General features: G+C 36.0%; 1 protein-coding gene across 19 annotated transcripts in view; it reads right to left on the reverse strand.

Moving 5' to 3' along the window:
• Positions 1–25,821, reverse strand: part of DTNA (dystrobrevin alpha) — a 403,763-nt gene that overhangs the window by 250,864 nt on the left and 127,078 nt on the right. For 4 of the 19 annotated variants that reach the window (XM_037805749.1, XM_037805744.1, XM_037805741.1 and 1 more), the window contains exon 1: positions 19,883–20,085. The exons of 2 other annotated variants lie outside the window; for them this stretch is intronic. The gene's annotated coding sequence lies outside the window, so the exon portion shown is untranslated. Of the gene's footprint in view, positions 1–19,882; positions 20,086–20,248; positions 20,347–25,821 lie in introns of those variants that run through there. 13 more of the 19 variants (XM_037805733.1, XM_037805745.1, XM_037805742.1 and 10 more) reach the window with 8 other exon arrangements.

Below are 25,821 nucleotides of genomic sequence, written 5' to 3' on the forward strand. Positions count from 1 at the left end.
TTGTCCTCATTGCCCTTAAGACTCCACTAAGTGTATATCATTTTAAAGGTTTCCACAATTGGAACTAACGTCCCCCTCTCCTTCTTTTCACCCTGACATATTTTCAGCCTGGATGTTTATTCAGGTATCAGAGCATGCAGCACAACTGGTTCCCACTGCATAGTCTCAACTTGGGATGAGTAGAAGTCCCATCTAACTCATCTTAACCCTCAAAGTAGCCAAGATATCGCTGTTCATAGAAAGAAGTTAATAATAGTTGCTAATTAATTTTCCATTAAATTTCAACTTTAACATGCCAGCCTTTTTTTTTTTTTAAAGAAAAATCATTTCCACAGTTAAAAATGATTATACCTGAAGAAAGTATATTGACATTTGGCATGTGAGAAGAAAGCAACAATTTGGTGTTTTCCTAATTCATATATTAAAAAAATAATGTTAAAGTCTAAATTTAAATATAAATTATTCAGTTGTATTGTCAGATCATTGATATTTAAGAGGCAGATGCTATATCGAAAATGCAAAAATAGATACGGAACATAGTAGGTACTTTTTATTGAACTGTTAATGTTTCAATGTGTTGTGCTGTTCTCAGCATAAAATTTTACATCGTTAATTTTTTTTTTTTTACTTCAATAGCTTAGTAATTGGATATATCTGTAACTGGCAAAATTAAAATGAAAACTATTTTTCCATTGTAACATTCAAGAAAACCTCATGATACAACCAATTACTGATTAGCTTTTTTTTTTCCTTTTCTTTCTCTCTTGATTAAAGTATGGCACTATTTCTTTTCTTAGAGGTGGATAGAAATTTTGATGGACTTGGACATTCACGGAAAAACTTTCACCAGGCTATTGAGTAATTTTAATTAAAATTCTGTTCAAATCCATTTCTCATGCTTAGCAAAAGCATCTGCCATGTTTCCTCCGCTTTCAGCACTGGCGCTAAAAATATAAGCATTTTCCTGTTATAAAGTGCTGTGCCTGTGTCAAGTTAAAATAGCTTCTGAGGACAATTTTCAACACATTTGGAAGGATTTGATTTTTAAAATGCAACTTTCAGAAAACAGCATTGATGCCTCATTCAGTGATGCTACTGTATTTGTTGCTATGCACAATGGCTTTTTTAAAAAATCAGCATTTATTTATTCCTTGAACCATTAGCCTCCTCTCAGTCTCTCGGTCTGGCTCATAGCCAGGATACAGAACATTGCCTATGACATAGCAGATGCTCAAAAGTATTTGTTGAATGGAACGAATGAATGAATGAATGAATATAAAAGCCCTGCCTTGGTCCACTCATGCTCTTCTACCTAACTGCAGTTACTGTTGCTAGCCTAGAATTTCTCCCAATACAATGACATCCCTGAGCTTCAGTGACAAACTGGTGAAAACCAGAATAGAGAAGCAGAAGAAAGATCAAGTAAAGGTCTTTACGTAAATAAGAAAAAAATTGTTGTAATATATTTTTCACTAGAAAAGGCACTTCTTCTGATAGAAAATTTTCTATATATTCTAATGAATCTATAGCATAAGTGGTGCCTCCTTTGATTTGGTTTTGTTTTTTGCAGCCTCTGTGTAATCAAACTGAGAAGTCCTGTAAAGTCCATCTTTTTGGTCTTACCCAAGGCTTATCCTGGTTTCTGAATCTGGTTTTTGCTCCCTGTTTTGGGAGCCCTTGACCCTACACTGGTAAGTAGTTACGTTGTGTATAGCTCCAACATATTCCCTGCAAGTAGTGTCCCTAGTTCTGCCACATGACCTGGAACAGGCCTGAACACACAGCCACGTTTGCTACACCATGGCATTTTTTAGAAGAAAAATCTTCCAAATTTTCAAGAGATTCTATTGTTATCCCTGTTGTATATACCAAACTGGTATGTTTTAAATGAGCATGACTTACTGATAAGTTGTTCTTCTGATGGTAAAACACACTAGTTGAAACCAAGTTAGATGCAATATTTTAATAGGCTAGCTCTGATTTTTTTATTAAGAATGCCATGCCAGTACCCACGTAAATTAGTTTATGCATTCTGCTGAAAATATATTGTCATGATGTATAATGATCTTTAAGAAATCTTGTTGCAAACATTATCTGAACATTTGTAGAAGGGAGAGCAGGAGATTTTTTTCTGGACCAAAAGAAGCTAACATCATATCTACTTATCTTGTTTAAGAAACAACATTATCTGAAATTTGTAATAACTAGCTGTTTTTTTGTTTTGTTTTGTTTTGTTTTGTTTTGTTTTTGGTAAGTGGGACTTTCTTGAAATAGTCCCCAATGCAATTCAGTCAGTCCATGTAGAGATTTTGTTGTTGTTATTGTTTTTCCCCTATTATAAGCCAAATCTAACAGCAATGCATGCCTTGGTTTGTAACAAGCTGCATTGTTTACAAATACCCATGCTACAGAGTCCCCTCTTCAGACTATTCTGGAAGTTTATCAAGTCTCCCTTTCTTTTTGATTCTTCAAATTATCCATTTCCATGGACTTCTTCATATACTCACTAAAGTAACTGTTGAATCTATTCTATTTGAGAGTAACATTTAAAAATATTCCTTCAATTTGCATCCCCCCCACCATTGATCAACCTCTTTTTCCTTCTTACTCCTTCAAAATCCCCAAAGAGCAGTCCTGTACTCACTGCCTCCATTTCTCCATCTCCTGTACACTCTTTGCCCCAATTCAATTCAGCACCTTTCCCCATTTCTTCACTGAAACTTCCCCCAAGAAGACTGTCAGTGACCCTTTAATTGCAAAATCCAATAAATACTTTTCTGTCTTCATCAATTTTGTTTGCTTCATATTACACTACTTATGAGCACTCTTCCTTTTTTTAAAAAAAAATTCTTCCCTTAGTTTCTGTAAAACCATTTTCTCCTGGTTTCTTCTTCTATCTCTCTGGCTAGTTTTCCCCAGTGTCTCCTGAAGCCGCCCTTTCTCATTCTCAATCAAAATCACTAGTCTTTACTGGGCATCTTCCTCAGCCTTCTTTTCCTTTTGGTATTCATGCTCCTTGGGATAACTCATACATTTCATGTCTTCAGCTACTTTTAAATCAATGTTTCCTCATCATACATTTCCCCCCTTTTATCCACTGCCTACTTGGACACCTTTACTTGGATGTCCAAGTAGGCAGTTGGATAAATGGGGGGAAATGTATGGTGAGGAGACATAAACGTCCAAGACTATTGTCTTCATCCTTCCCGAACTTGAACCCTTTTCCACAATTCCCATCACTGGGGATGACAGCACCATCCACTTTGTTGCCAGGGCCAAAATCTGGGAACCATTCTTGACACCTTTCTTTTCCTCCTGGTCTCCTGTCTCATCTCTAAGTCATACTGATTCTATCTATGAAATATCTTTTGGACTTATCCTCCTTAGCTCACTGCCATTATCACTGCAACTTACACAGAACAGTAGCCTCTAACAATTTCTTGCTTGGAATTTGTAATATATAGCCTTCTTATTCTTTATGGTTTGGAGTTCCCATCTTCTAGCCCTTCACATAAACTGTGGCAACAGTGGTTTCTCTAATATTCAGATGGATTATGCTATTGCCTGCTCACAATTTTTCAATGGGTTCCCATTGCCCTGGTATAAATTTTAATCTCTTTAACACAGTCCTAAAGATCGTTTATGATTTACTTCCACCTATGTGTCCAACATTATTTTGTACCACTCATTACAACACATTTTATGCTTTAGCAGTACTAAAGCTTTTGTAGTTACCTAAAATATCATACTTTTACCTTTCCAATACTTTGTAAATGATAATTATTGCATCCAGAATATTATTCTGCACTCATATTGCACACTGATCTCACCAAATATGCCTGCCAAACTTGTAGTCATCTTTCAAGTTTCAGCTCATTTGTACTGCTCCCTGTATTGTGCCTTTTGACAAGTTTACTGTGGTGTCTGTCACATGACATGACAATTTGCTTGCATACGTTTCCCCAATGCTCTGGGTAGGGAGTGCCTCCACAGACTTCATACAGTAATTTGTACATGGCTGGTGACCAATAAGTATATGGTAAATGAGCGAAAAAAGGAATAAAAGAAATATTTATTTGACCAAATAATTTGACCAAAGATTTTATGCAAGTGAAAAAAGCTAAGTTGAGACTGCAAGAGATTGTTTTCTTGTGTTTTAAAATACACTTGTTTGAAGTTCTGTTCATATACAACCCAAAACCCTTGAAAACATCAAGATACTACCTATTAACAATGAATGCTTTGGGATAAGCCTTCAAAGGTGATTTGTTGGAGCAGAAGAATAAAAATTTATTGCAAAACTGAGAGGATAATTCACAGAATTATGACCCATCTGCCCCAGCCTTTGAGGACGTGCTTCCATTTACCTGTTCTATATGTAGAAAATTATCAGATACTGTGTTTGAATAAACAGTGATTCATAGTCACTACTGATTTAAAGTGCTTTCCAGGACAATTCATAATCCATCTGCCCCTGGGTTTTCCTCATCAAAATGATTTTATTATGTTGCCTACAAGTATTCCAGAGCTGAATGAACTCCATAAAAGGAAGTAGCTTAGGCTTGCAAATCATTATTATACGGGCAAAATAGTTGACATGGATTTTTAAAAGGTCCCAAGTTAGAACAGAATAAAAGTGCACTGAGTTCTACTCTTGGCCCTACCAGTGACTACCTCTGTGTTCTTGGACAAAGTCAATCTCTTTAGGCTGCAGTTTCCTCTTCCATATGTGGTTTCCTCTTCCATATGTCCCAGATGAGTTAGGTTACTCCCCGCTCTAACTTTTTGGGGACTCAGTTCAGAGAAGAGCTTCCCTGGACTCAGTATGATATTAGAAAACTATATTATCAAACAGGTGGGAGAAGTGCCCAAGAGGGAAAGTTCTCATAAAAATACACATGCTTGGTTTGAAAAGCTATAAGAGTATAGCGTGGAAGCTGACTCATTATAATTCATTTATGTGCTGTGAAGTTTCCCAGTCATGATTAAGTCTCATGGGTATATCTTCATTTAGATTAATACATATAGTATTTCATAATTATAATGTACGAGTAAGGTACGCTGATGGGGAAATGTTTATGGGTAAGTTGAACACCATGTAAAATGTTAAAACATAGTAACATTTACTGATTGAGTGTAAGCTCTGCAAAATTAATGACAACAGTCTTTCCTTGCTTATTGCTCCCTTATGCAGCTAATCACAGCATGGGCAGAGAAGGCCTGCCTTGGTGCTTTTTCTTTTGTGGTGTTGAGGTGCTACAGAATATGCATGGAGTCTTGGGTGTCAACTTAACTGCACTTATATACCTCCACATCCTTCAAGAATACTTGGTTCTTCTGAACTTTTGCTTTGCTAAGAGAATGACACAGGCTCTGGGGGAAAGAAATTAGCTCATATGAATTAAGATTTGTAGAGAGCGACACCTGATGCCTGGAGGAAAACAGGATCATATCACCCTTTACCTGCTACATTTTCCATACAGGAAGAATGAACTGAAGTATAATACTAGAAAGGATTTGGTCTAGAATAGAATGCTACTGTCTCAGTGCATATGAGATGTGCACTAGTAAGTAAAGTATTTACAAACAAATAAAACCACAGCAGTTCTCTCTAAAAATCCAAGAACTAGTAAGGTCCATTGGTCAAGTAAGGGAAGGAATTTTAAGGGGTTGGGACTTATCTTTATGAATTTTATATTTTTCTGGGCATATTTTACATGTGTTTTGAAATATAGAAAATGTGTATAATGTAGATACTACAAAGAAGAAAACAATCTATATCTCATTATTCAAAGATAACTGCAATTAATGTTCCCTTCTAGGCTTTTTCTATCAATATATTTGCATAACTGTGATCAACTACAAATTTCCTGCCCTGGTTGTTGTTGTTGCCATATTGTATCATCAGCATTTTCCCAAATCTTTAAAACTTTTCACAGACATCATTTCACTACACGCAGGTTGCTATGCTAATAAACGCTTTGCATGGATTATCTCCTCTAATTCTCTCAACAATCCTAGGAGAAAATGCTGTGATTATCCCAACTGGACAGGTGGGAATAAAAAGTTAAAGAGGTTAAGTATTAAATAACATCACACAGTTTATAGGAAGCCATTTGGTCTACATCATGAAAATAAATGTAAAATGAGGCTATGTATATAAAAGGCCATATACTACTTTATTGCACAGAGTTACCATAGTTTTCTTAACTATTTCCTTTGCGTGTGTGTGTGTGCATTACTATTTATGAGGTCCACTCTCATTCTTAATTCCCATGGACTTATCCATTTTTCAAGTGTAACTCAAAGCAAACTGTCTATACCACAGGTAGAAAGAGAGACACAGCCACATCCCACACCACAGAACGGTGCTCTGTTGTGATCCCCTCATCAGTATGGAAATGCTGGCTCACCGTGTTCTCTCAATACATGGTGTGTCTCAGCTCATGAGACACACCTGAAGAGCATCAGAAAGCGTTCTAGAATATAAATCAGGAGATCTGGGTTTTAGACTGCCAAGTTAACTGACTCTTCCAGTCTTGGACAGTTAATCTCTTCAGCCACAGTCTTCTCAGATGTCAAACAACTTCCATGAGGGGAACACCAGCTCCTAAGAGTGATGGTTAGTCAGATTCATCCGGCTCTCACAGAGATAATAACCTCAGAGGCGAAATCTTCCTTGGCCTATAGAAGTCGCCTCACGTACTTGACTAATAGCCTTAGTTGCTAGAATAGGACCAATTGATGGCATAAACACAGTGTAATCAAGCATGACCTTATTGCTGAACTATTCTTCAAGATTCCTCTGATACAAACTCCAAGAAAGTTAAAACTTGCTAAAAATAGAACTCAGTAAAATAAAACGTGACCTGACTGAACAAAAATGTAGATTTTGGGCAAAATGGGAGGGGGAGAAAAGGATATCACTAAGGTTTTTGGAGAAAAACTGCCTCAAATGCCCCAAAGAATTGTGAGTGATTTATATATTCATTATTCTCAACTGTCTTGTAGTCATTCCTGATGGTTTAATATATATTTACTTTCTATTTTCAAAATGGAGTATTTCATTATTAAAAATGTACCAGACAGACCAATTTTTGTTAATTAAACAAATATTTACTGTCTGCTTGATGACAGGAAACAGGAGCACTAGACTGTTATCACTTCTGCATCAGAGCTCACAAGTGAGTCACAAAGGCAGAAATTATACCTAATAAGGTGTGTGCTATGAAAGAGGTAGTAAAGGGGGCTTTTTGAAGTTAAGATTAGAAACAAATGTTAAAGATAATAATTATATCAGGCACCAAAAATTATATCATTAATTCAACTGAGCATTCAATTTAGCTCTTTGCAGTCAAAACAAAAAGGGAAATTGATAGATTATATAGTTTTCCTTGTACAATAAAGAAAGCTTACAACTTTATCTTGAAAGAAAAACATTTTCCAGGCACAAATTCCTATCAGAATTGTGTAGTAGAGCTACTTATTCTGAAGATATCAAGTAATATTTGGCACACTATTACTGCAGTTGTTCAAAAGTCATTCATTCTTTGTTTTTCCCCAAAGTACTGTATCTTACAGTAAGCCTCAACAATAATCAAGGGCACAAAATTAAATGGTTATTCAGTAAAAACATTATATATTTGGGGAGGGAGAGGGGAAGAGTTAAAACAATGCACCCAAGGTATGTGAGCCAACTTACTATACCACCTAGAGAAGATGTCTTAGCCATACTCTTGGTCCAAGCAAAAGTTGAATTTTTCGACAGCTGTTAGAACTGCCAATATGTTACATGGTTGATTGAAAAAAGATCTGTATGCTTAAATACCAGGTGAGAAGGTAGCAGAATTGGCATTCCAATGGAAAAATTAAGAAGCCTGACTTGAATTCTTACACAGGTCACTCCAATCCACAAAGAGATGGGGAAACATCTTTTCAAAATTAAAAAAAAAAAAAGGGTTCGGACCTGCTCTTATGATTTTATAGGTATCATAACGCATGGGAGAAACAATTTTGGCCTAGAAAGCTTTATGGGCAGTTGTTACCATTTTATGGCCTGAATCCATAAAGAACCTTATTACATATCCAAATATTTGTGTAGACAGACAGACTGTTGGATCCTCAAAACTGTTAGATCTTTCAAATAGCTGAACAAACTGACCTGATAGGGTTAGTTGGTATGGTCCACTTGAATATTAGAGGACATGTATCTTATTTGTAGTATTGCTAATGTAAAGTCTTTCTTCTTGGTGGCAATTAGTAACAGATAGAGTTGGCTCATTAAGACCATTACTGATTGTGACAGCAAAACCATGGCATCATCATAGTAGACGTTGCCTGTCTTTCTGTAGGCCTGGGTAAATGAGTATGTCTAACTCATCTAAATGCCAATTCAGTTACTTAGGTCTACACTAAATGAGGCAGACATATTACAGCCCTTTTATAATATTTTACATTGTAATTGCATCTGTCAAAAGACCTTAATGTTAGGGTATCGTTACCTGGGATTGGGGAAGTTTTCCGGGCTTCCCCTTTATTGGCAGGGATTTAGAGTGATAAACAGAGTCATAGGGAAATAACCTTCCTCACTGAGTATCAGAATGTTTTTGCCTTTCTCCTGGTTGTTCTATATAATTTCTCAATTTTCTGACCCACTGATGGGCTGGACCAGGTGGATTGTGTAAGTGCATGAGGAAGCAAAGTCAGATGTGTAGCAAAGCCCAGAATATTCTGGTGGGAGATTGCCACAACATGCTAGAGGTCATGAGTAGAGAGGGGGGGCAACCCCAGGACAAACACCTCTAAGTTAAGAGTGCAGGTTACAGTGATGAACTTTTCCCCCATCTCTCTTATTATCACCTACCACCACATTCTCATCATGGTGTGTAGATTTTCATATTATGAAGGAAGAGCTGAAACTAGGAGAAAATTATGAAGCCTAGTTTCTTTCTTATATAAATTTTGTTAAGCATGTCCATTTTGGAACCAGGCTGGAGGCAGCCATGTACTCTACATACCATTTAATTAGGCATTATGGAAGCGGTTTAATCTTCTAATATTCTATGAGCAGGCTACTGCAATATTCTCTCTTCTCTGCTTCCATTGTTGCCTTCTTTAAAATCATCACCCAGTGTGATCAATCTAAAACATATATATCACATCTTACTTTAAATGACCTTAGCTTCCCATAGTTGTGCTTCTCAATCAAGGGGGATTTCTAATCAAAGAGAATTCTAAGGTCACCACCAGTGTGTCAGGGAAATGAGAAGCTGTTGGATCCACATGGTACATTCTCCAGGAAATGTGGAGAGAAATATTTTTATGCTGAATGAAACAAACAGAGTACAATGCAAATGCATGAGAATTTGAAGAACTTGATATACGACAGGCTACTTTGAGTTCTAGCTCCAGGCCCTTCCCTTCTGTTGTTTTGTTTTTTGTTTTGGTCTTTTTTTTTTGCTCTGGTTTGGATTTCAGAAGACTAGCCCAAGGAATAAAGACATGAAAGACCTTTTATGGCCAGATACTGATTTACGTCTTCAAACACATCTTTTTTCCCTTTTAGCCTCATACTTTACCCTCTAAAACCACCAAACTGTCGACCCCTGTACACACTGTGCAGTTTCACATCTTTATCAGGCTCATCCTTCTTGAATGCCCTTCCCATCTTTATCTAGGTAACTCCTACTCCTCTGTCAAGACCCAATATAGGTGTCACCTTCTTCAGGATGTCTTCTTTGGGCACCTTAATACTATCACTTTCTGCATCAAGATAAAATTTTCAGTATACATAGTTGTATTCCCACTCAACAGTGCACTCCTTAAAGGCAGGGAAATGGGACAGTGTAGGTTAAGATGTCAGATACTGAGTGTGACTCTCGAGATGTATGGATCACATAATTTTGATAGGATTGTCTAAAACTGAGTATTTAAAAAATGGGAACAATGTTCATTTCTCACCTTTTTGTTAATAATGGAAGAATGCAGTATATTAAACCTGATTTTTCTTTCATTTTGTATCTTGAAAACATATACCAATTTACAAGCTAGGAGACAATACAGACTTTGTTAACACCAAGAGTCAAGTTTGTTATACTAAATTTTCAGTTATGTAAAATAGATTCCTAAAGAAGTATATATAAGAACCCACCAGCCATCAAAATAACATAAGCACATATGTACACACAGTTGTCCTCCCAAAGAATTCATAAAATTTCAGTCATCCTTTTATAAAAATGCCTGCTGTGATTACTTTCTCATATCACTATAAACATTACGTAAATTATTTTCTAGCACTGTGGGCGAGCAGAAGTTGATCTAAAAATCATTTTAAAAAACCAAGGAAATAGCAGACTAAGGCACCCATTTATCAATGAGAGGTTTTGAGTAGCCACTACAATTTAACTTAAGGGCAATGCAAAGCCTTGTCCAGATATGAGCAATTTAATTCCTTCTACCACAGCCATTAAGATAAATATTGCTTTATGTTAAAACCACTCAAGATGAACAAAGGATCCAGTCTACCCTAGCTGTATCTGCTACTGCTGTGTCCCCTTAAGCGCAGAGCTGTATTTTAATGTGTATATTCCTAGACTTACAAAAGCATTGTGTGTGTGTGTGTTGTGTTCCTAAATTGTGATTTTGTTGATTTGCATAAGAAATGTGTTGGCTTCTCTTTGAAAGCAAATGCATAACTAACTAAGCCAGGCAGCAGCACTTTCATTTGCTTCATCCCTTGTCATCAGATTACCAGTAATGGTTTGGCAGAAAGCCTGGAGTGGTGTTTCTGCCTTGAAAATTGTCAAATTCTAAAATTTACCCAAATGCTGCAACATTGATTGGTTTTAATTAAATTTTTATATAGCCTTATTAGAAAGTAAAGCCTATTTTAAAAACACACATGCACACACATTAGGACCATACATTTGATGTTCAAAATAGGATTAAGATACTTTTGTACAGATACAGAATGATATATTTAATATTACAATCCTAAATCTTTAAAGATCACTACCCAAAAATCAATCTTTATTTCTTTTAAAGAGTTAGTAACAGCACAGGAGAAAGGCTTAAGCAAAAATTTTATGCCCTAAAATTTAGTTTCTTACCTAGAAATTTTTGCTTTTTTTCTAAATGTTTTGGTTAGAAAGAAAACCATCAGTTTTCTCTTTTGTATATTGTAATATGCAGACCTACCACTTCAAGTCAACATTCTTAAGTTAAACATAGTTTCTGTATGACCTTCAAGAAATTCAGTCTACTGTAAAAAATGTTAAGAATAATTCACAGAAAGCATATTCTCAGGGAGTAAGTTATTGCCTAAGACAGAAGTAGGCATCTCTGGAAGCTTCATTGTCTCTTTGAGCCCACTGGGGTACCATATAGGAAACTGAAGCAATAATTTACCCTTGTGCAATGAAAAATATAAATGTAACTTGCACACCAGGAGCCTCTGCCTCATTAAGTTAAACACTTCCCTCATGTCATTTTAAAGGAGAGACTGTAATACCGTAAATCTAAGTAACTTAGATTTATGTCCTGGAGTTTAGCAAATGATTACACCATATTTTTTTTTTTTTTTTTTTTTTTATTTTTTTAGAAAAAAGGGGAAAGAACTCCCATGGTATAGTGTTATTTCAGGATTCCAAATGCTTAGGTGTTAGGCAGTTTCAGAATGTGGCTATAATTGACTTCATAATTTGGCAAACAAGAAATAGAGAGTATTGTAGTGTGGTTATTCAAAATGCTGCAAGGGAGCAGCCTCACAATGCTGGAAGGAAATTTTGGAGGTTATTACTGACATCATTAGCATTTCTGAATCTTCGTTTAGTCCCAGGGGAAAATATAAACAAAAATTAATCAGAGGAAAAAATGTGTGCTAAGAATTTATGCTAGCAGCAATTTTATTGAATGATTTCTCTTTCTATGGTGCAGAAAGATGGTATATTCCATATTTCCTGGATAATTCTTTTTTTTCTAAATGGATTGATTTATCTCTTACATTTAAAATGGGGAAGGGGGGCTGAATTGTTAATAAATGAAAAGCAGAATAATCTTACCAGAGCTCACCTGTTTCCTACCACACATAAACCAACTTATATCCATAGCCAAATCTAATGTTGAGAACTTTCTTTGAATGGAGTCACTGGTAGTACAAAAGTTCATGGAATCATTGGGTCATTTTAAGTGGCCAGAGCCCTTTACTGAATATTACAAAAATACTAAAGAGAAAAATAGACATTTCTTTTTTGTTAGTCTGTTACCTTTTTTCTCACACAGAAAAATTCCCATGGGTGATAATTCAGTAGACCTTGATAAAACAACTTCTTTTTTCTTTTTAAGTTTTAATATTTCTGAACTTAAGGAAGTTTTAAAAAAAACCAAGAAACATATTGAAGTTGAAGATCAGTTTTTCTCTTCAGGAGGTCTTCTTAAAGTAAGAATAACTAAGTCTAATAAAATAATAATGTGGTCATATTCTAAAATTGAATATATTTTTACAGTTTCAAATGAAATGGGTAGAATAGTACAAACCCCTTCTGAGGTCTGGGTTTTGATGGACACAGCCTGTCTCTATCAGTAGCTGTACTGCAAATTATATATCTGAATAAAGTTTAACAAATAATATTGGAAGCCATGCCAGTTTAAAATTTGATTCCTATTGGTGTTTAAAACCAATGCTGTGTATAAAATGAATGAAAGCAAGGTACCAAATAATAGAGGTATTTCTAAAAAGTCCTTTAAAATTCTTAGCTCGATGTTCAAAAAGTATTATGTGAGCTATGACCTAATAAACTTTTAACTATTAATGGAAATTACCAAGAATGATTTAGATCAGCATTTCCCAGAGTGTGTTTCATGGTGTTAAAGGGTGTTATACAAATAAATAAAAAAAAAAGAACAAAGAAAAAAAGTTCCAAGATCAAATTAACATAGGAAATAATGAGCTAAAGAAAGTCAAACATGTCTCTTTACTGTAGACCTCTTATGAACTTTTAATGCTAACGTTCACTTAAATCTCCATGAGAGATAATAGAGAAGTTCTCAGATTTATTTGACCCATAATCCCCATCTTTTTTTCCATGTAGCATTTCCAAGGACTGCTGCTCCCAAGAACACAATTTAGGATTTGCTGACTTAAATTAAAATTCTAAAAGGCTTTAAAATATTGGCTTAGTAATTTTTCAACTTTTAAATGTCTCATTAATCTTTGAATTCTTCATTTTTATCTTGTTATACTTAAACTAAATGTTAAACAAAAAGTAGAGTATCAGAGTGATATAAATGCTATTCAAGACTATGCGTTTCAAATGGATAATATATCTCATCATTCCTCTGTGTCATTTCCCCTTAGAGTAGTCCTTTTATTTTGCCGGCTGGGATTATATAGCTTTAAATAAAAGTGTGGAGGATTAGGACTAAATTCAATTATCTTTTTTCTCCATTTCTTTACTACACATGATCAGTTCTCAGAGATAGAAAAATATTAACTTTCACATTTGTTCTCTACATTCTGTAGGAATTGCCCTAACATACATTTCTGTCACCCCCGAAATTGTTTATGGGCAAGAGTCCTTGAGGGAAAACTGTGGACAAATAAAATCCTAGGATTTCATAGTACCAGAAAATTTGTGACAAAAAAGGTCAGAAACACTCTGGAAATGGCAAAGATTTAGAGAACCAAAAAAAGTCTCAGTGGGGATGAGATTAAAAGGACATAAACGGACAAAAGATGGTAGCATCAAATTGCAGATGGTCTGCCTACATCTTAAAAAGAATGGACCAATTACTATTTACGGTTCCATAAGACTTTAACTTTAGATCTGTGTTCTTCCAGGGATTTTACATTGCCCATCACTGGACTGTGTAGAAATTCATTGGAGTTCTTCATAGATATTCCAGTCCTTTCTTCTCTCAGGCACTTACTTGGTATGATTGCACTCCCCACCCAAAGTTAAGTGTGGCCATGTGGCCTGCTTTGTCCAAGGAAATGTGACCATAAGAAACATTGGCCTTCAGCCAATCTGTGATGGCCAATCTGCATGAATGAGAAGGAAACCTTGGATTTTACAAGCCACTGAGATTTTGGGGTTATTTGTTACCTCAGCAAACCACAAATAGCATATCTGGAGCACTTCATATGTCTGTATCTTAGTTTTATCATATAAAAAAGAAAATACCAACATGTCTCTTACCTACGAAATGGTATAAACAATTGGATGCTTCTTAGAAGTGTTACACTTTTTTTTGGTTATGTCAACACGTTTCTACAAATTTATAGTAATGAGGAGTCTAAGACTAGGAAGCCCAAGATAAATTTCATTTAAAATTAATCTATGCCCTTTAATAAAGCTAGTTAAGCCATTTGTATGCATGACATATGATTAAGTCAATGAATTCATTGTTTCATCAGCATCCATAAATCTCTGCACTACCACATTACATAAAAATGGGGTACAGAAAAAGTAAAGTGATAGTAAAAAGAAAAATCATAAAAATAACTCTATTGCTGGAACAACCCTGTTTAAAATACATGGATGTCTACATAGCTTTCATGACTTAGGTATTTCTGAGTCATCCTTACACCACATTTATTTTGCAAAAATGCAAAGTCCCACTTTATTATGCAAATAAGCATACTTCTATTTTATATTAAGATATAATACAGTTTCCTTTGTGATAAAAATATACATTCCATTTATCTCTTTTCTATAATTCCATTTAGGTTTCTTCAACCTACCAAAGCTGTAATACTTAATCTCCTTAAGCTATAAAAGTGTTTGGTAAATACAAGATTTTTTAAGAAATAAAATAATCCCAAGATTACCTTCTAACTTGGCTTTCTGAGATGAAAACACTAATTGCTCGGAAGGGGCAAAATGACTCTTTAAAAGTGCACAGCTTAAAAAAAAAAAGTGTATAGCTTAGCAGAAATAAATTAAGAATACAAATGACAGAATAATATAATTTGCTAATTGAATCCAATGGTTTGATATAACATCCTCTAGCATCAGTGTCCAGTGAAAGGAGCTAAACAATTAATCCCATTGTCTAGCACAGGTAAAACACAAAGGCAGGAGCTTGATTGAGATTTGTTGAATTAATGAGACAAATTAAATTAACTTGGCTAATGTTTAAAATCAGCTATTCTTCAAGGGCCAAACTTCATTTCTTTTATAGATGAGGCAAAAAAGAAAAGGATTAAAAACTATTCTTAGAATGCTCTAGGTCAATATCATTTTTTTCATATTTTGTGATGGAGAGTTCTGAGTTCTCATTTAAATATTGATTTTGAACATCTGATTAGATTCAAAGTTTGCTTAAAGATAGATATTGACTACAACTACAGTAGGGCTTTTCTCTTTATAAACGTAAGAGAGTCCTATATGAGAAAACATAGAAGCTAAATGTCTTAGTTTTCTAAATCTCAGGAGTTGGCATATCAAAGGCAAATGGTAAATGTGTATTAAATGCAAAAACAATCCAAAGAATATGAAATTAGTTAAACATCCTTAGAATTAAAAAGCTAAATTTCCTTTTGTTCTGGCTGCTTACTAACTTTCCAGAGATAAAGATATATTCATTTTTAATAAACAAACGCAATTTTTCTTTGCTTACAATATGCTGATAGCACAATGATTTTACAGTTTGCACTTCAGACCTTTAACATTTTTAAGAAAAATTTTCAGCCAACTTTAAAATACACATATCATATCCTGTAAGCAACTGATCACTTTTCTTTTACTACCACACAGTGATCCAAAAGCAAAACAATCCAGTTTTTTTTTTTTTTTTTTTTGGTTGTTGAGATTTGGTTTGTGTGCAATGGCATAATTCTAATTTAGCTATGTCTCACTGACTTTTTTCCATTTGCGCTATCCAGCATTCTGGACTAGATTTGTTGAAACATGTCAGTTTTCCCACTCTATGACTGTCTTTTGATTTTGAATCTCTCTGGTAACATATAGTACATTCATCATACTTAAACTGCCACTGTCTCTTTTGTCATCACAATCAAGTGGCAAAAATGGAAATGGATCACTTCCCCTCCAAAAAACAAACGTTTTTAACTGACTCCACTTGACCACAAATGATCACTATTCTAGACAGAGTCTAAGGTCAAAGAATAATGATGGCCAGAATGAGAAAGAATACAGAGAAAAGGAACTGTTGAGAAAAACTTTCTCAGAATCGATATTTATTCATTCCTTACACATATACTGAGTGGTTTCTATGTATCAGTTACTGAGAATATAAAAGTGACAAAGGTACAGTCCTTGCTCTCAGGAGCTCCCAGAATGTACAGCGATGGTGACTATGCGGTCAACTAGGAGAAGTAGGATTTGGCCACAAAGAAGATAAGCAATGGGAATTCTGGGCCAAACCAGCACAGAGATATGACAGTGGATGGCATATTCTGGAGGCAGCAATTAAGTGTGATTAATGTCTTGGGATAACCAGTGAAGTACTAGAGATGAGGTCAGGGAAACAGGTGGAGACTTAGTGATGGGCCTTGCGGGACATACTAAGTAAGAATAACGGGCTTTATTTTGAAGGGTATGGTGGGCCACTGAAGATTCTGAAGCACGGGAGCAATCCGATCATGTCTGTGTTTCTTAGAAGATAGGTTTGTTGGTGGTAGTATAGGGATGTGTTTGGGGGACAGAGCCTAGAGGTGAAAGACCAACTGGGAAACCATGGAAATACCCAAGTGAGATGATGACCTGATATAAAACAATTGCAAAGAGAATGGATAGGAAGGGATTTATTTGTGATATATTTTTTAAACGTGGGGATATTGGATATAGGCCTTAAGAAAGCAGAGAAAGTGAAGGTCAACCACTGATGATAGTGGAGGTGGATTCAAATATCAAAGAGAGTGGTAAGGAAAGGGCACTAGGGACAAATAAAAGAACTGTTCACTATTGTTAACAGCTCAAATAAGGCTGTAACACCTGAATCTTCCAATCAGCAAACACATGCAATTTCTCAAAAGCCTAAACAATTCCAGTCACAATTTTTTTTTTAAGTAGAAAACTACCTGAAATCATCAATGATATCAGCAAACCACCTGATACCTTCTCTGGAGTCAGGAATGTAAAAAAAAAAAAAATAAATAATGACTATAAAAATGGTTAAAATGAATCTCCATTTCTGGTAATGGCGATGAGCTAATTTGGATCAATACTCCCCCTGAGGTGACTAAAAACATGTGAAACCTAAAAAGAGCAGAGGGATAAAAGGATGGTCAGAATTTAGTACTTGGAAATTTAGAAGACCATAATTCAGAGAACTAAGCTTAGGCTTGAAAGCTTTTGCCCATGGACATTTGACTATCAGAAATAAAAGGTCTTCGAAACTTGCCGCACTTTAGGCAGTCTTCGGGCTGGGTGGAAAAGTCAAAGCCCCTGCCTACATGCTTGGGACATCAGTAAACTAACCCCAACTTTAAGCAGGGAATGATCTGACAGGCCATACTTTCCTTCAGGGTTAAGAATGACCTTGAATAAACCATTCTTCACCTAGATTTGCAGCCTAACTTCTGGTCACCTGGGTAATTCAGGAAACCTTCTTTGCTGCACTTCAACTAAGATGATCCTGATCTATTTCCATCTCCAGGTGCTGGCAGAAGCAAACCAAAATCCTCTCTAGAAGAAAACACCATCATCATAGGTCTCACATTATTCTCACAAATAATATTTAAAATGCATTTCCATAATATAGTCAAAGACATCCACATAACCAAGAAACTAAGGCATCATGAGTAAGGAATGTTTAAACCAAGAATAGAAAAAAACCCGGTTGCACCAGAGATACTGAAATTATTGAGATATTATAAAACAACTTCACTTACTATTTTCAAAAAAAAATAAGATACATGCTTGATATTTTCAACAGGAAACAAGAAGATATAAAAAGTGATGTAATAGGAGCAGAATGGTACTTGCCTCTTTCCCTGTGAATACTATTTTGCCTCATAGTTTAGAACTCTTGCATTTGAGATTCTTAAATTTTTTTATTCACTTTTGTGTCTCCTTTGACTCACTAAATGCAAAAACAAAACCTCATACTACCCCTAATGTAATTTTTACCTATCTTTATAACTCAATCCACAACATGAGGTAGGTAAAATCTGTACCCACTTGTGTTTGCATGTGTATTTGTGGGCGTTGCGAGCATTCAGAAGCCTACAGCCACCAACTATTGGAAACACTAGATTTCTGCCAGGCTCAGTCCAATTTTCAACTCCTCAGGAAATAGCTGGGTATATATGGAGGACAAGGGGCCTAAAGTCACCATGGAAAATTTACAGAGGTACAATACACTTGTGGGGAAATGAAAATTAACCACAGCTTTTACAACCTAATGGGTTAATTTTAAGTATTACTGAAGGTTAACTATGATTTTAAAGATTGCCGAAACTGTTTGGGAGTTAGGCATTTTCAATGAAATGCATATGTTCCTGGTGGGCTTAGTACGTGGACTTTAAAGCACTCTATAGTCAGATTCTATCTTGACAATAGGTCCTGACTAACAAATAAAAGGAGGGAACTCAGCAGTGAAAAGCATCATGGTTGAGGAGGCTGAAAAAGGACAGAAGGCAGAGAGGGAAAGTGAGCAGAGAAAGGAGAGCGAGGCACAATCATTGAGTTCTGCCATCTTCAGTTTGTTTGGCTTTGCCAGATTATTCAGTCCTTGTAAAAGCAGGTGACAACCTCAATATAAAGCCCATCTTCCATTTAAAGAGAATAATGCAACATATATTTTATTCTTATCAAAGTTGAGTGATAGATCCACATTAAGGCTTTCATTGCTTGTACCTAGTTTAACCAACTTAGTTTAGTAGAATCTGGACTATTTGACAGAGCAAAACCCAACCACTTGTGTTTTAACAACTGCTCAGACTCACACTCTGTAAAAAGAACATCAGCAGATTGATTTTCCCCATATAAAGGAGAATTTCCAATTCACACCATGTACTCTGTGACTCTTACAGAGAGTATTTATTCAGAAGGAATGCTGGGTAAGTTTGGAAAAGCTGTCTCCAAGAGCAGATCTGAGAAGTCATTTGACAAAACAAGAAGCAAAACCTATACATGGTCAAAACATGAAGAGAACTAGAGTTTGTCATTCTTTCTTTGAAGGAAAAAAGTTTCTAAATCCTTAAAACCCAGCTTGGCAATAGCAAATTAGACAACTCTTCCTCTCCCTCTTCCACTCTCAAGCTCTGTATAATCAGAACGCCTCCATTCACTTAGCAAATATCAGCTTTTTTTGGAGGAGGGGAATCTGCTTGGAATTAATGAGGTGACACCAAAAAATAACTTCTATTAATAAATTACTTTCTTCAATGGAAATTGCCTCTTTTCTATCAGCTGTTTTTCAAAAAGCAGAATATCTTCTAAAGGCCCTTTCTGCATTTTTAGACCACCTTGTTCTCGTCCCCTTTTCTTTTTCTTCTTTTTTTTCTTTTTTAAAATTAGGACATGCCAGCATGCCATTCAAGGAAAAACTATGCTCCAGCTCACGATACAGTTTCATCCCACGGCATAATGGACACAGAAACAGTGTTGCCACACAGAACTACTGATACTGCAACTCAATAAACTCTGAGTGTTTAAGCCAGGAGTTAATAGAAGTAATTTAAGTAAGGGTAAAGGCAAAACTGAAGTTACATATGTGCAATGTAAATTTCAAAATTAGGGTAAACTAGTTCTTTCAGCTGCATAAAATACAAAAACACCAACGATCTCAAGGAAGAAAACAACAATACTGAAAAATCTTCATGATCACTTTTTCATTCACAAAATAGTAATTAAAAAAAATCAACATAAACCTTCACAGAGAAGCAATGTACCTTAAAACCAATAATTTCACTTACCAGAGTCTGCACACCATGATCTCCCAAATCCTTTTAATTCCAGTACATCCAGAACATATGTGAATTCTTCGCACATTCACTTAAAGAGCAAACTTTAACCCAATAGTTATTTTACAAGAGACATCATAACAGAAATCCCTGAAATTCTAGGGAGAGAGAGAAGTTTAAAATCCAGCCTCTAGATTCTGGTGTCTATCTTTAACTTCAACATGATTTGGTTTCACATTCCATTGAAGTCCCACTGGCAGATGCCTTTGGTAAGCTCACCAATGGCAGCCTTTCTAACGCCCTCCCTTCTCCCCCTCCTCCCTCTGACTAAGCTTCCGCTGTTCGAGCGAATGCTGATTTACTCAGCTGTCTTTTTACCTGTCTCTGCGTGGGTGAAAGGAGATGCTTTCATTGATGGCTATTATGGAAAGCCTTGGAAACTAAGATCAGCCCGAGGACTCACTGTGCTTCCCCCTCTGCCATCCCTTCCCCCTACTCACTGCCAGAAACCAACTGACTTCCAAACTTGGCTGCCCGAAAAAGAATGTTCTCTGACTGGCATTCTTGGAAGCAGAAAGCAAGGCGGCTCAAGTTTTGTTCTGTTGTTCAGCATAAATAACTTCCCAGGTATACACAATATGACCATGCAAGTTTGCTGGATTTCTTCCTTAACTTTCAGGAGAACCAAGCAAATGTTTTGGGGCATGACATATTTGTTGTAGTATAGCATTTAAGTTTTAATATCCACATATATTTGTTTCCAAAATGGCTATGCCCGTGATAAAAAAAAATGGCAAATCATTTGTTAAATGTTAAATGAGTCTAAGTAAATCAGCTGGGATCTGTTAGAGGAAGACACACAGCCATGCTGCCTGTTTGTGGCTCTTTTGTGAGAGGAAACACTTGCCTATAGGAATTGTGGAAATTCATATTTTAAAACTATGGAAAAACTTATTCACTTGCCTTGCATTTTATACACCAGACAGCAAGAAGAGAGGGTACAAAGACCACTTCTGCCTCCCTTGTGTAATGATTCTTTTCAGGACCATCTTGCAAAACTTTAGTGAGGACTGAGAAAGAAAAAGTGTGTGTGTATATATTTATACATTGAAGGGAGACTGAGTGAACGAGAAAGAAATGTATTTCATCAAACAGGGTCAGACAAGGATTAATGATGTGGGGCCCCTTTAAATCACCACTGACAAACATGTGTTTAAAATGCATTTATTTAGTGGTTGTTGGGACCAAATGATCTGCTGCTGAAAATCATTTACCTCTTTATGCTCAAAATAGTGAATTTATCATATGCAATTTTCTGAACCAGACTTCTTGAAAGGCCTGATAAAGGATTCATAATTTCGATAAACAGACAAACCACTATGCCAAGCATTTTGGAGTTTCCAAATTTCAGTTGGCTGTGGCTGCCAACTTTGGGCTACTGTCAGCTGGCTCAGGATGGTGGTGACGCTTGCCGCTTCTCCTTGCCACTTGTGTGGACATCTCAAAAATATTCATCAGCAAAAGTCTGACTCCAGAAAAACAGCATTCTGTTTGTTAGTGGTTGGTTTTTAAAATTTCCGTTCTAGGCTATTTTTCACCACATCTAGAGAAAGACCTATTTTAATGAACCACGGATGTAAACTTGATTAACTAGCGCCACACTACTAATTTATTTCAGTGGGATTTTGATGCCCTGTATAGGTTAGTGTCCTACCAGGTTGCTCACCCCTTCAACTAATTTTGTTAACAGATGTCTTTTTAAATAAATATTAAAAGGAGGAAAAGAGGAAGAGGAAACTTTCCTTATTCTTATCTCCCAAGTTTATCTTACTGAAATTGCAGGCTATATACAATGCTAATAGATGGTGGCATTCAAATGACTTCATAAATGCAGAGAAAGAACCACATGGCCCAGACAGCACACATCTCTGTCCCTGTGTTTCTTTTTTGCCTCTATCAAAACACTCCACCCCAAGGACACAGATGGTATCAAAACATATGTGAACTAAGAGGAGTGGACAGAGTTGGAATCCAGCCATCTGGTTCACATTCAGCCACACGATTCACTTATGTTGTATTTTCGAGAGTGCTAGCACATAACCGACACTCAAGGAATGTTCAAACTGAAAAAACTCCTTCTGTAAAAGTGTATATTTTAATGCATGAAAAATTATTATATGTTGACTCACATTTTAAATAAATATTTTTGTATTTGGTTGATTTGGGAGCAAAAAACAAAACATTTGGGTTTTTCTTCAACAGTTAAAGATTATATGAAGTATTATACGAAGTACAGAACACCTTTACCAAAGCCCACAAAAATCATTACACATTTTTAGGTATGTGTGATTGACTCTAATTATTAACTGGAAAATATTTAAGATCATTCCAGTTGATCATGCTGGCTTGTAAGAAAAATAGAGGAAAAAAAGAGAAAATGCTAGGTCCTTCTAATATTCCACATTAATAAACCATAACAATTTTCTTTATTGCATTGTTACTGGCCATTCCTTATAGGACAGCATTCATCAATCAAATATATTTCCTTACTTTATCTGCATTTGATATTACCCTGTGCCAATAGTGGAAATTCCAGAACTTTGAAACAGCACTAGCAGTATTAGTCTAGACCCAAGGTTGAGTAGGCACAATGGGAATTTTTTTCTTTTTTTCCCTTAACCTTCATGAGGCAATTGATAAGATTTATAATGGCTAGAGCTCAGTCTTTATCATGAATAAATGTTGTTTGGCTCTTTCACATGAGAGTTAGGATTTGATCAGAAAAATAGCTTTCAGGGCTTGCTTCCAAAGAAAACTGGGCATGTAACAGGCAAATTAGCTACCCTTGATTTATCATGAACAGGCAGTTAATCTGTGCTCCGTTCTCCAGAAATAGAGTGTGTTAGCACCAGTTCTGTGGATGGTGAATGCTGGTAGCAAAAATGCCTGGCAGGGGTGGACATGTGTGATGGCACACCTTCTTTACTTTGATGTTTGAGGTGCCCTGTTGGGAACAGCTTTCTTTTTCTGGGAGTTTGATGGAAAAATTTAAACTGGAAATCTTCGGTGCGGTTTGATATCTGTTAGTACAGGACGCTCTCCCTTCCAAACAGCATCCTCCATTCATTATTCGGTAAATTCCTTCCTCAGAGAGCCTCTCAATCTTCACCCCTCTGCTGGGACAAGTATCCAAAAATGCCCGGATTGATGTCCACAGGCTATGGAAAGGGGACTCACTGCTTAAGGGCAAGGGTGATTTCTCTGGATCTCCCACAGCATCTTGCTCGCATCTCACACAAAGTTGGCAGTCAAAACGGTTTCTTGAAGGAATGATGAAGGATAAAAATTAAATATTTAAAAATACTGGTTTTTAAAAAAGCTATTTTTAATAATGTGCTATTATAAGATATCTTAAATTATTAATAGCTATCATTCATAGCATTCTTGCCACTTGCCAAGCACATTATTTAATCCTTATAAACCCAGCAAAGTAGGCATGGTCATCAATAAAGCTTCAATAACTTGTCTAAGGTCACAAAACTAATAAGTGGTTGTGAAATGTTTTTCTCCTGATCTCGCCTATAAATATGTAAATAGTGGTTTACAAGGTGCCCTTTATTATTACAAAGTTAATAAATTGCACTTATTTTAATCTCCTATTAAATCACTTTAAATTAGGGTTACTGATTCTCCCAATTTCACTCCAATTTTATTAAATGCTTTCAACTGATCAACAGATATTTACACACCTTCTAGGTGTTTGCACAGGTGGAGGGGTTCTGGGGGTTGGGAAAATGTAAGATGTGACTTGAGTCTTCACAAACTAGGACCCTGGCTTGAGCAAAAGCACATGGTTCACCAAGGTGTACATTCAGAACAAAATTAGATGGTGTATTAGTTTTTTATTGCAGCTGTAACAAACTATCACAAATTGACTTGTATTAGGTTTCTCCAGGAAAACAGAACTGACAGGCAATATCTGTAAATATTACAAGATTTTTAGAACTGTCTTGCGTGACTGTAGGGATATGCAAGTACAAATTCTGTAGGGCAGGCCACAAGCTGGGAACTCTGATGAAAGTTTTTGACAGATTCCCTAGGAGAAGCTGGCTGGCTGAAGGAGAGATGGAAATTCTTTCTTCTGACGGCTGCAATCATTGCTTCTCCTTTTAAGGCTTTCAACTGATTGGATGCGACTTTTTTCATTGTTGAAAGCAATCTCCTCAGTTGATTGAAGATGTAACCATGCATAGATGCAATCAACTTACTAAAGATTTAAGTCCACAGAATGTCCTCACAGTAACAATCAGGACAGTGCTTGCTTGATCAAACAACAGGACACCATCGCCTGGCCAAACTGACGCATGAACTTAACCATCACAACATGGTATAATTCAAACCCAGATCTTGCTACTTCTAATGATCCTCAGCAGATCTGTGAGATATTCATGTGTGTGAAGAACCTGGTCACTGGAAGGCAAACAGCCCTTGTCATTCTTCCTTCTTGTGGTCCTTGAGAGACTGGCACTGGTAGTATTCTAAGGGTGATGATTCGCAGGTGACTTTATTTCTTTTGCATATCTTTTATTTTTAAAAGCATATTTTATTCATGTAAAGTTGTTTTGAGGGAGCAAAAAAAGTTAATTATAAAAAGAAAAGTTTAATAAATTCAAGTAGTAGTTGTTTGACATGTAACAAAAATAAATGCAGCCCAAGAAACAGTAAAGAAAATGTACCTAAGCAACATTAGAACAAAAGGGACTCTAAAAACAGATATGGAAGAGATTCAAAACAGCAACATGCTATGTTTAATTCTATTAAATGCCAATCCATTTTAAAAACTTAGATGAAATGGACAACCTATTCTGGATGTCTGTCCAATAAAAATAATGCTAATCATGGAAAGGGCCATATATACATACATGCTAATTATAGCATCATTTTTAATAGAGAAAAAACTAAGCTCTGTGACAGCTTTGATGACAACAGAATGAAATGGGCTAATGTTTATGAAACATTAGATTAAAAATCCTAACAAAAATGTACAGGTACCATAATTTCAAATATACTAGAATATCTGTAGGCACTAGAGGGAAAGACAAAAGACTATAAGGAATCCTATCAAGATGATTTGTGGGTTCTTTTTAAAAACCTTAACCCAAATTTTCTTAAATGTACTGAATGAGGTTATTTTACCTTGATAATTTACACACACACACACACACACACACACACACAACATTCTAGCAAGAATATTTGCAGCCTCTCTTCACTCCCTCTTTCTCTTCCTTGCCTGTGGAGGGACATCCCTGTTGCTGTCCTCTGGATTTCTCTTTGCTGTTGTACTGAGGGTGGGTTGTTACAGGGATTGGAAAGGGAACGCAGGTGATGTTTTCTAATGCAGGAAAGGACCTACAGAAGCTCAGGGGGACTTAAGATAATTTTAAGAAAGAAGAAGGGTGATCTTAAAGAATATGGTGAGAACAAGGAAAGGGAGGGTGGGAAAAGAATCAGGCACACTAGAGTGGAGGCCAGCCTGGGAAGGTTGCCTGGGGAAAAGCTACTTTGCTGAGGTGGACTTTGAGGAGACTGAGGTCAACAAGGGAGTTTTAGAAAATCTGTGTGTTTTTTGATTTCTTCTCATGAAACACTCATTCTAGAGAGGTCTTTACTTTTCAAACTCTAGTAGCATCACATTTGTGTGCTGTTTTGGATATTGACATGATCGTAAATCCAGTCTTATTTGGTTACATAAATATTTTTTAAAAAGTGAGTGTTAATTGTTTTGCTATTGTTTTTGTTAAAATTGATTTGTGTGATACAGGTAAGAAATCATTTTCAGCTTTGTCTAAATAAATTTTCTTGATCGTTTTCATCTGCTAGCATTTTGTTCTATTTCCCTCTCGTTCCATGATGCGTACCTCTTATTGTCTTCTGGGCTGACTGCTGTA

Source organism: Choloepus didactylus, chromosome 16, assembly GCF_015220235.1.
Source record: "Choloepus didactylus isolate mChoDid1 chromosome 16, mChoDid1.pri, whole genome shotgun sequence".
Classification (NCBI taxonomy): Eukaryota; Metazoa; Chordata; class Mammalia; order Pilosa; family Megalonychidae; genus Choloepus; species Choloepus didactylus.